Source organism: Pan troglodytes, chromosome 3 (assembly GCF_028858775.2).
Source record: "Pan troglodytes isolate AG18354 chromosome 3, NHGRI_mPanTro3-v2.0_pri, whole genome shotgun sequence".
In the NCBI taxonomy this organism is placed as follows: Eukaryota; Metazoa; Chordata; class Mammalia; order Primates; family Hominidae; genus Pan; species Pan troglodytes.
The window spans coordinates 106096174-106106199 of record NC_072401.2 but is presented as its reverse complement, the minus strand read 5'-3'; the positions used below and the strand labels follow the sequence as shown (position 1 = coordinate 106106199).

General features: G+C 34.7%; 1 long non-coding RNA gene across 1 annotated transcript; it reads right to left on the bottom strand.

Moving 5' to 3' along the window:
- Window positions 1-654: 654 nt before the first annotated feature.
- On the bottom strand, window positions 655-8902 carry LOC104006149 (uncharacterized). Its single transcript, XR_001717067.3, has 3 exons — window positions 7810-8902; window positions 3509-3573; window positions 655-3110 (listed from the first exon to the last, which is right to left on the bottom strand). It is a non-coding gene; the product is annotated as an uncharacterized LOC104006149 (long non-coding RNA).
- Between the last annotated feature and the right edge of the window lie 1124 nt (window positions 8903-10026).

The window sequence follows — 10026 nt, the reverse complement described above, 5'->3', positions numbered from 1 at the left end:
TTTCCAGGCTTCAGAGTTCCTTCATTTCTCTATGGAAATGATGTCTTTCTTCTTATAAAAGACAGAAATATGTTCTTTTCTATTTAATAACTTCACCTGATTATCATGGTAACCCTTGTTATGCATCTTGTTTAATAGTTACTCCATTGAAGTCCACACTGGAGTTAGAAATTCTGACTCTTAATTGGTGCTCTCTCACAGACAAATTTAGAAAAGAGCAAGGAAGTTTAGAATGTGCTCCTTCTCCCCACCTCTTACACACCAATACAGCATATAATTATTTCATTTAGCTAAATTTGGTAGAGTTTGGATTTTTTTAAATTAAGCATATATTAACAATGTAATAAAGCATTTTACAGCTATTTTGTGAGCTCAAAATATATGAACAAAAAGAGAAAAATAAGACTAACAAAAAAACTATTTTACCACCTACCTCCCCCACTGCCTCATTTGGTATATTTTACATCTGAGTGCTTTTGTCTAATTCTAATGCTGAGGATAAAGAAGGAGTTAGAGCTCAGTATTCTAAAATGTGAAATATTTATTTAAATGTTTAATAGGATATCAGGTTTTCAGTATTATATAATATATTCATCAAAGACAAATGATAAACACAACTATGTGTAGATTAGTACATAGAAAGAAACCACGGATTTTAAATTCTCACATATAGAGAAAAATTTATAGGGGTAGAATGGAGAAGGAAATCATTTATGAAAAAATATAACAGGATAACTATTTATATTTAATAATCAGTCTTCAAAAATGACTCACTAATTTCTTCTCTTTAATGCACATCAGATCAACAGGAGTGTTTATTTCTCCACCTTTGAATCTGGGCTGGCCTTTGAGCAACTGAATGCACAGAAAGGAGGCCTTAAGAGACCTTTAGCTTCTGCTTCCTTCTCTTGAAATGTTCACTCTTTGGGTACTCCTTCTCAGAAACCAGCCACATGGAGAGGTCATGTGGAGGAAAACTTAGGAGACCTGCTTACTAGCATTTCTCAACCAACAGCTTACATCCGTTGGCAGTTATAGGAGGCAGCCATCTTGGATGTTGTAGGCCACGTATGACCTCAGATGACTATAGCCCTCGCTGACATCATAGGAAGCAGAAAAACCATCCAGCTGAGTCCAGACAACTCAGAGATGGTGAAGAAATGTTAAAACACTATTTTGGGATTAGGTTGCTATGCAGCTAACAGATAACTAAACTATCTGTATAGGAAATAGTTGACCCATATGTGAAATGGATAGACCAAAGTCCAGTATAAAAATAAACATGTTAGACTCAGGAGGAAAAAGGAAATTTAAGATAAATAACTGACTAATGTATTTTTGCTAAACAAAATATATTATAATATTAGACAGACATCTTTTACCGTATATATTTGAGTGAAGAGGATAATATTTTAGAAGGTTATTTATTTATTTATATACTTGAGAAAGAGTCTTGCTCTGTTGCCCAGGCTAGAGTGCAGTGGCATGATCTTGGCTCACTTCAACCTCTGCCTCCTGGGTTCAAGCAATTCTCCCACCTCAGCCTCCACAGTAGCTAGGATTACAGGCACGTGCCACCAGGCCCAGCTAATATTTGTATTTTAGTAGAGGGGGGTTTCGCCATGTTGGCCAGGCTGGCCTTGAACTCCTGGCCTCAAGTGATCTGCATGCCTTGGCCTCCCAAAGTGCTGAAATTACAGGTGTGAGCCACTACACCTGGCCAGAAGGTAATTTTTTATACAACAGTTTTATACTTATATGGAAAAACAGAGTATGGCCTTTATCAGACATACCTGTGTAATTTTATGAAGTGCTCTAATTCTCTTGGCCCGAGATTCAAAAAAAACTGGAAAATGTTCTTTTCTAAAGATCCCAAGAGGTTGACCATAATATATAAGAAAAATACATATTTAAAAAATCAATAAATATATATTCTGAAACCAAAGTTTTACCACACCTCTTAAAATTTCAAAGGAAGTAATTCTCAATGTCTTTAAATCATTTCCAGTAACTGACGACCGACTATATGCTAAGCATTTTGTCTGAAGATATGAAGGTAAATACTACATAGTCTCTGCTCTGAAGAGGCCATGAGACATGGAACAAGATTGAAATGTAAGGAGAAGGGAGTCAATAAGGAAGCAAAATTTTCTAAGTGCCCACTATGTGCAAGGATTATTCTAAATTCCTTTGATTTTATCATCCTTTTTAAAAATCACATATTGAAGAGTAGTTTTATTCCTATTTTTAGGTAAAAAAATTATAAATAGAGATATTCTGTAACTTGTTTAAGGCAAGCTGGTAAAATAAGATAGCTGATATTTAGAAATCTATTCTTTTTTTAGCTCCCAATCTAGAAATCCAATACAATGCATTGAATGTATTGACATAAAAGTTAATGAGGACAAGGGCAAAGCTCTCCTGGAAGAAGGAACCTCTGCATACATGAGATCCAATGACAGGCTCCCATTGTGACTGCGTTCCCATTCTCTATTGCTCTCCACTGGTGTGCTTATTTTGCAGTAGGACTGAATGGCTAAGAGCATTTAGAGTCAGACCGATTTGGGTTATAACTCTGGTAAATGTGGTAAATACGTGACTTTGGACAAGTTATTTATCAGAGACTTTTCTGTCTAAAAAATAGGAATAATGACATGTACCTCATAGAGCTATTATAAGAATCACACAATGAGATATTGTGTTATATACTTAGTACAGTGCCTCTTAGCAAATTATGGGAGTTAGTCTAATGAATTTTTCATTACTACTCTGAGTTGTCATTGATTGGTCTGGGTCAGTTGGTCTGAATGGGATTTTCCCCAGGCATACAATTTTTGCAGATCTCTCCATATTTACTAAAATGACTCTAGGAATAAATTTTGTGACTTGACCATCAATTATGACCCTTTCATGTTAGACCATATCTCCAGGAATGAGGTATTACATGTCCTTTAGAGACCCTAGTCCCACACTTTATGACATGTTTCTGTGCATTTGGAGAGACAGCATTCAGGGATAAATGTCTTGCCTTATCTCATGGAGCAATTTCTCCTCAGCCTTCTCCTTTGGTAGTCAGCTTCTACCTGTAGCTTCAGTGAAGCAAGCAGCATCTGCAGATATGAAAACCAATTCCTAAATGTGTATTCTTCATAACATTCAAAAATAGAGAATATTTGATCAGTAATGGATAGGCACACCTATTGGCTCATACTTTCAGTCAGTCCCTGAACCTGAACAGAAATAGTTAATTTTCAGAGACTGTAAGTTAAAAAATATATATATCAGTGCTTTCTTATACTCCAATGCTGGCCTCATCTCAGCCAAATCAGGGTCTTCAAAATCTAGAATATTTGAGGTCTGAGGGTCTGTCTGCAATTCTCCTCAGGCAACATGACAAGGAGGGAAGTCAGAGCTCAGAATCCTGACTCCAGATAACAAGGGCGGCACAGGAAAAATAGGAGAAAAGACATGAATTCATTATAGAATAACAGCCTGAGCAGGCACTTACCAAGTGAATTGGGAAGGAAATTTCTTAGAAGGCCTTAAGAATGTGGAGGAAAAGGAGCAGTTAATCTGAAATACAAAATTGAAAGGCATGACAGATGCATGATTCTAGTCTTCCAGATAAGATTCCTTCTGGAATTCAAAAGCATCTAAAAGAAGTAAGACAATTGGCTGCTGGGTTCAATATGTAAACACAGTGCTGGTTGACACAGTGAAGATGTTTATTACAAAAGTTAATGCAATGTCAGGGCGGAAGATCAATGTTTAACCCGATTTTGTTGCAATCTGTTGTTCTGCCTTGGAATACAGAATGGAAAATTAGCAAAGCACAGAAAGGAATATGTAAAGGATTTTTTCATAAGCAAACTCAAACCACGGACACTGATATTTGTGATAATAAAAACAAATCAAGATTTAGTTGTATTTGTAATTAATACATGCCCTTTACATTGTATATTCACAGTTTTTATTAATTTGAGTAATACATTATAATTTTTATTTGCCTCAATATCCAGATAGTCACAGATTATTAGAAATTCTCTATGTCCAGTCCCCTGATTTTATAGAATAAATCCTAAAGAACAGAGTTGAAGTTACTTAGGTCAGGAAGAAGTATGGGCAGGAAAGAACAATGGCTTTCATTTCACAGGTAAGAAAAGACAAACATGAGACCCCTAGGAAGAATTTTGCCTATGCCGTGAATCTGGTATTGTATTACTAACAAATAAGCCTGTGCTTGATATATTAGGCATTCTCATTATAAAAATATCTTTAACATTCTGTGATGTAAAATATTCTGCAAGCATCTAATATTCATTATACTGTAGAAAAAATAAAGATCATTCTTTATGCTATTGAAATAAAAATAAATACTTGGTTGCTGGACAGAGAAGTGAGTTGAAACAGCTTTTGATGCCTTCACATGAACTCTAGCTTCCTTATAATTTGGTAATTTGGGTAATATCTACTGAGATTAGTGCAGTCTTCTTCCACAATTATTATTAAAGGCAATTTTTCAGTTTATATTTAAGTAATTATTACTTGAACAGAAAAAGAAATTATCACATGGAAAACAAACTAAAAAATGACTTTTTCCCATTGTATTATACTTCGGAAAAAGAAGCACTCAGAAAAAAAATGCTATGTATTTTCCAGGAATGAGGAAGCCTGTTAAAAGATCCTGGGGAGAGTGAAGCATGGGTTTCTGTCCAGCAGCAAAGGGATGACCTCACAAAGGCTCTAGCTGCTGCAGTGGGGCTGTGTAGCTCGCTCCTGTCAAAGGCATGATTAGTACAACCCCCCAGTGCAGCTGTCCATTGAGGATGACCAATTTAAAAAGAAGGAGTCAGCCAGTTAATTACTTTGTCAGCAATAAATATAACAATGGGCTGTGGTGGCAGCCCAATCCCGTGATGCATGTAGGCAGCCATCTGTACATCTTCCCCATCTACTTGGCACTTGTTGCTGCAGAATTGGTTTGGACAAGTGGCTTACAGTCACATAACAGACAGGAACTGTCTCCCCTTCTCTGGGAGGCTGTCTACATTAAGTGTCATTGTTTCAGAGGAATCAACTTTGGGTATAAATTGGGGACTCAGCAATAGCCCTGGCCCTGATGATAAATAAGGAGATTATTTATGCAATCTTGTTTTTATTCATTCACTAACATTTCTTGAGAGACTTCTGTTTGTCAGGCATATACCAGACAAGTATGGGAAGAGAACTGAGTCTATCTATGTAGCAGAAATTAATATACAACAACATAACAACACTAGTAATTTTCTCTGTATTTTATGGCCAGTGCACTGGATAGTTCTAACTTAGACAAGTCCACTGTTATAATCCACATGGACAATTAAAGTTGCTGAGTTGACTGGCTCTTCTCTGTTTTGTTTTTGTTGTTTTTTTTTTTTTTTGTCTGTTTATCCAACTCTTTCTGCCACTTTTTCTTCTTTGAACTCTTTGAATAATTTTTGAAGGTAGCTATTTGAAAATAAAAGACAGCACAGAAAAGCTGTATCTAATACTTGTCTACTTAAATTAAGAACAATGGAAACTGTTACTTTATGTTATTGATTAACACCTGATTTATTATTCCTTTAAGTAAAGATGGTGAATTGCTGGTTTGATAACCATATTTTAATTTCAGTTAGATTTTTGTCAAACTCCAGAGGGATATCATTCCAGTCCTGTTCCTCAGTATTAGAGAATACTTTAGAATCACGTAGACCTTTCTTCTCCTAATGCCCAGAGGGGGATATTTAGAATTTAGGATTAAAACAGAAGTGCTATGAAGAAACATTACTCTAAAGCTTCTTGTATCCCTTCTTTCCTTTGTATTGTCTACTTTTTAATCAATTTCTCCACTTTTATCTTCTTTTTTATTTACCCCTTATTAACCAGATCTAGACTTGTTATCTCTAATTCCTATCCAGAAATATAAATCACAAATAAATATTTTAAATAAATGATTACTTAAATTTCTTGTTCTTAATTTTCAAAAGTAGATGAGATAAATATTCTGTATTTGTTTCTTGCTAAAGGGTTTTTAGTGAATAAGAGCCTTTTTCTAAAATGAGCAAGAAGGAGAATAAGGAGGAAAAGAATAGAAATCCACCTTACTCTATTCATTCCATTTTGTCTCAAATAGGTTTTATGATGAGTTGGTGTTTTTAAATAGCCTATTACTCTGATGAATGGAAGAGAACACATTGACATGTGATTTCAAACAAAATGTAGATTTATGTGGAAAATGAGTTTTGATGATGTTATAGTAATTGTCTTGCTCTTTTAACATTCTCTTCTGAAAAGCAAAGAAACAAAAGTAACCTTTTTCTTTCTTTCCTCCCTTCTCTCTCTTTCTTTCCCCTTATTCCCTTTTTTTTTCTTTCTTCTTTTTTATTCTTTCATCTTATATCTTTAAGTGCTTAATATGTGCCAAGACTGTGCTAGGTCCTGGTGAAAGTGATGAACACAGTCTATGCTCTCTCGCTCTCTCTCCCTTTATTCTTTCCCTTTCTTTCTTCTTTTTTATTCTTTTATCTTATACCTTTAAGTGATTAATATGTGCCAAGACTATGCCAGGTTCTAGTGAAAGTGACAAACACAATCTATGCCTTCAAATAACTTATAGTATAGTTTTAAAAATGGACAAGTCGAAAAGCAGTTTTAAGTGCCCTCAATCATGAATTTATGAAGGCTCTTTATAAGAGGGATGTTCAGCTTAGCCTTGAGGAGTCTGGGAAAGTTTCTCCAGGGGGAGTGCCCTCTAAGTAGAAATTTGAAGATTGGTTCAGCATTAGTTAGGTGAATAGGAATAGAGGTTGTTTGGGGGGCATTGGAAACATCAAGTAGATGATCAGAAAGCAGAGATGAAACACAGAGTTTTTAAGATCACTTTTTCCTGTTCCCTAATCCCCACCTATTTATGGAAAACCCTGCAATAGGGGTGTGTGTGTGTGTGTGTATGTGCGCATGCACACGTGCGTCTGCATGTCTTTGTGTGTGTTTCTGTCTGTCTAGAAGAAATATATTTGTCTAGAGAATGATAAGATGGTCTGAGAAGTTTGTTTAGAAATTTCTGGAGAGGAGAAAGGAACACTTAAAATATAAAAAATATAATAAAAGCTGCTATTTACTGGGTTATTTTATGATGTGACAATCATTGCCAAATGATTATTGTAATTAATTTTAATTGATGAATGTATTATCAGTAATAATATTATTCTTATAAATAAATAAGTTAATGCTTGGAGGGTTTAAGCAGTTTGCCCAAGACTAGATAGATAATAAGAGTTTGAGGCACTTTCTGAAATCAGTAGTTTGATTTGATAATCCACCCTCTTAATATCTTATACTACCCATGAAAATGTCCCAAACTGAAGAACTAAAAGAACAAAAACAAAGATATAAACAAAATATACTTGGGAGGCATGTTAACAGCAGCAACGCTAATATTTCTTCAGTACCCACTTTGTATAAGCCACCATGTAGGGCACTTCGGCAAATATAAGAAACATAATTATTTCTTATCTAATTATCTAATGATTATATTTCTCATATAATAGTTTATCTATCTCATATTTACAATTTAGATAAGGAAACAAGAAATGGGCACAAATTCATAATACTGAGTAGCAATAATCAAATAACATTTGTATTGCATTTTGTAATTTCTGAAATCACCTTCACTTACTTATATCATTTGTCTCACAAAAATATGTGAGATAGTCATATCAGTCAGCTCGTTCTGGAAAAGGGCTATATAAGAACGTCAAATATTAGTGGTTTATAACTACTACTAACCTTTTTTCTTCTAGTCTTTGGTCTGTAGGTTCTCACTGGTTTCCTAATCTTGTCTGTTTGACTTTGAATGGGTCATACTTGACTCCAAGCTTAGAGTTGGAGTGGTTTCACTTCATATGTCTTTATTCCAAGGCACAGGATAAAGAAGTGATGACTTCCTCAGGTTTGTCAACCTCAGAGTGACTTATAGAAGCACAAAAAAGACAAACTAAATCATGGATGCACATTTGAAGCCTCTGATAATGTCAGGTTTATCAACCTCTTATTAATTAAACCAAGTCACATAGCTTAGACCAACATCCATGAGAAGTGAAATTATATTTCATCCACAGTGATAGATACTACAAAGTTACAAGGGAAAGGATGTAGATGTATTATCCTACTATAGGAATAAAAAGAAATTAGAGAAATAATTCCATTTACAAATAAAACTTGCCAAGAATTTAAGAGGCCTTTGCATGATCACATAGTTATTAAGTAGAGGAGACAGGATTCAGCTCTTTGTCTCAGGATGTTGACTTTTATATGATTTGCTATGATACAACAGCACTCTAAAAGAAAAAAATGATCACTAAAACTAAAGGCCATGAGTCTGAAAATTTTAGGAGAGGTGAGATTTGATACAGATGTTGAAAGTATGTGGGTATTAAGTAGGTTAACTGTACATGCCAGCTTACCTTGAGCAGTCTCTCAGTAATCATCCTTCCCCTCTTCTTTCTCCCCAGCAAAAAAAGTGCTAGTTTGAAAGATAAATAGTACGGATACTTTAGACTTTAATAAGTCGATAGGAATAAGGAATGTATTTCAATGAAGCCAAACCTTACATGTAATTTCTGAAAAGGGACACAGATACACATGGTATATTCAAATGCAATGAAGAGATTAATTTGTTTGGATGTAGAGGCTACATGTTAGGGAGTAATAACAGCAATTTACTGGAGACATGGATTGAGACCAATTAGTGGGTTTTATTGGTTGCCAGACAGAGAAGATGGGGCTTATTTTTTATAGTTGGTAGGAAGCCACTGAAAATTTTAGAGGAGGATAGTGACAGTATTACAGGAAGTGATTTAGAAAGATAAATGTAGGACAAATTGAATTCTTAAAAAAGCATGGGTTAAAGGAGCAAGTCATTAAACAAATTCAGTAGCCTTGATATGATATGAGGGCATGCTAAGCTAGACCCAAACTGAAGACAATGAACTATAAGGGATAGGTATGAAAGTTGTCACAAAGGAAGAGTATTAAACACTCAAATGGAAATGTACAGAAAGCAATTGGATATATGGGAGTGGAACTCAGGGAGAGGTCTGTGTTAGAACTATAAATTTGAGAGTCTGGTCATGACATTTACTCTGACTTTAGACAAATTACTTAACCACTTTGAATTTCAGTGCTTTTTTCTAGTCAAAAAATTGAAGAACAAAATAGCACATACTTCTGTGCAACACTGAGAATCTACCCTTCCAAAAAAGTTAGCTATGATTATTAATTTGTACATTAAGTAAACATACAAACTTGCTTAATTGTATGTTATTGGCACTGGAGTATTTTGTCTGATAAATGCAATGTTAAATCGACATAGATTTACCCTTAGGAGTTTATGGTCTAGTAGGAGAGATGCTCTTAGTCAAAATACACGAGACACAGATGCATAGAAAAACACCATTGAATTTTGGGGTGGGAATTATTTCCAGTTGTGGGAGGCATTTATAAAGAAGGAAGAAAATGAGCTGGAGCTTGCCAAATTACTATAATTTAAATATATAAAGATGATAAGTATAAATATATTTACCAGAAGGATCAACATAATAACAACAGAAACGACATAATAATAACAATAAGATCTAACTTCCAACATTATATCCCAGCAAATAACAATCCAGTGGTTAAGTTTAGCTTAATTTACAGTTCTATAAAAAGAATCAGTGTGAAATAAGCTCGGAGTGAGGTCATGGAGATTTGGATGCTTTGAATGTTAGGCCGAGGAATATAAAACAGCCACATTGACAGATATGAGGAAAGAGGAAGAAATGAATGACAATATCAGAGCAGTTCTCTGTTTAGAAATATTTTTACCATATTTTAAATGAATTGGTGCAATAAAAGGACTTCAGTTAAGATGCTCTCATAATAACTCAAGAGAAAAGTAATGAGGACCTGAACTGGGACATAAGCAATGAGATTGGAGATAAGAAGGTGAATGAAGGAAATATT